The sequence below is a fragment of the Eurytemora carolleeae genome, unplaced genomic scaffold, assembly GCF_000591075.1.
Source record: "Eurytemora carolleeae unplaced genomic scaffold, Eaff_2.0 scaffold832, whole genome shotgun sequence".
NCBI lineage: Eukaryota > Metazoa > Arthropoda > Copepoda > Calanoida > Temoridae > Eurytemora > Eurytemora carolleeae.
In genome coordinates, this window is record NW_019397381.1 from 243,546 (window position 1) to 245,602 (window position 2,057).

The 2,057-nt window shown below is 30.4% G+C and overlaps 1 long non-coding RNA gene across 1 annotated transcript; it reads right to left on the bottom strand.

Annotated features, from left to right (window-relative positions):
• Positions 1–272: 272 nt before the first annotated feature.
• Positions 273–524, bottom strand: LOC111713964 (uncharacterized). The gene is made up of 2 exons (XR_002767838.1): positions 470–524; positions 273–415 (listed from the first exon to the last, which is right to left on the bottom strand). It is a non-coding gene; the product is annotated as an uncharacterized LOC111713964 (long non-coding RNA).
• Between the last annotated feature and the right edge of the window lie 1,533 nt (positions 525–2,057).

Genomic DNA, 2,057 nt, shown 5'->3' on the forward strand with positions numbered 1-2,057 from the left:
CAGCCTCCAAACTCTGCAGCAAATTCCCAGATTGTGTAAATGTATTCACTCTTCAGAACTTCCACATTTCGGGGTTTCTTGATTATCAGATATTTCTCATCATTTGTTTTTTTCTGAAAGTATTTGATACATCATTTCAGAAATCTACATGGCTAAGTTTTTTTGTTAAGTACATAAAAGTTGGTGTAAAACACACTGCCCAAAAACAAACAAAAAAAGACACAAAAAAATGCAATCAAGAAACAACCATGAAAACTATTAATGTCACTTACTATGTCAGTCACTTGTACAAGCTTGGCAGCAAAAATGCTGATTTTGCATGGAGGAAGGCATGTACTTGGTCCTGCATGAAAATTTGTGGATAACTGAACAAATTTCCTTGAGAAACATTCTCTTTTCCGAATCCCATCCAATGCTAAAACAAAATTAATCTTTACCAATGTTTTTATTTGAACTTTCTTTCTTTTACCTACGCCTCCGTTTATCTCTGGTAGCTCGCATGTCATATATGAAGTCTTTGAATGCCTGAAAACAATCTGTCAGAAATGTTACAAGGAAAATTAAATCCAAATAATATCAATTTGGATATGGATCTATCATCTGAATCTGCACTAAATTGAGACTAATCTGAATGCAAACTATATTAAAATATTTTTTTATTTTTCTAATCACTTTAAATATATCATAAAAAGAGCCAAAGTTTGAGAAAATTATTTGCTAAATAGTGACAATTCAAGTGATTAAAGTTAAAGGAAAGGAAGTTTAAGATATTTCAATGATAAAATTAAAACATCATATTTACTTATTCTTAAGGCTGCACCTCATATCATAATAAAGGCATCCCTGTGATGAGTTAAACTCTTCTGAAATTAGATCTTCTCTACATACATCATATTCATTAGAATTTGTGCAAACATTTGCATCCTCAATTTTCTGAATCTGCTGAACGTCAAGCAGTAGGATATTATTATTATATAATATATTGCCATCAAGTTTGATTGAGTTTCCAGCAGTGAGAAGACCAGATTCATGAACATAGACACTAGTTGACAAAAATTCATTAAATTTATGAGTTAATTTTACTTCAACAGTTGGAAATTCAAATACCAGGCAGTGATGAACCTCTTTATCAATTGTCCAGATGAATATTCTTGGCTCATTCTCTTGAGATTTTACCCATGGGGCATCTTCATTTTCTCTTCTAAAAACTCCTGTAAGAGATTTTAGACCTTTAAATCTGATGTTGGAAAATTGATTTAAATCAAGAAAGGCTAAGATTTAGATTTGTCTCTGCTCGCTGAGTGTCCAAAGAACTTCCTGTTGGAAACCTTTGTATCTTAAGAATTGAAAATATGATTTGGTAAGCCATAGCAATGATAATTCCTATCAGAAGAAAAAAGAAAACTATCTTTCCGAGTTTTCTTCTTGTTTTCCCAATGTAGTCTGTACAGTACATTCCCAATCCAAGAACACTTGAAATAATAGATCATGTTATGACAAAATGTTCCAAATCATCTTTATTACTCATTTATATAGGTAGGGTTTTAGAATTAGTACCTTTATTAGTGGCACTTTATAAAAAATAACAATTGAAGATTTTGCAGTTTTATCAATGAACTACAAAAGCCTCATTTCTTTAGGAGGCAAAATTTAGTAATTCTAACATGCCATGATATTGCCTTTTAGTCATCTAAGTTACCACAACAAATTTGGTAATATTTTATTTTCTTTAATATAAATAATGAAACTAACTTGCACACAGATGATTTAGAATTTTAGTATAAGTATTAAGTAATCACCTTGAACCAAGAAGCAATCCTACCCAACCACCAACTTCACCAACTAGAGATATCACTCCATAGGGAAAATAAACCTGAATTGAATTCAACTATCAGAATTTATAAGTAATTTTGTTAAATTTATTTTATTTGATAAATTCCCTCAATATTTTTCATGTTTTAAAGTTTTAAAACAGTCCTGGTGGAAAGTTTACCTCCTTATGTACTGTAGATTGCTGAAAATCAATGCTAAATTTGAATAATTTTTCTTCATAAACT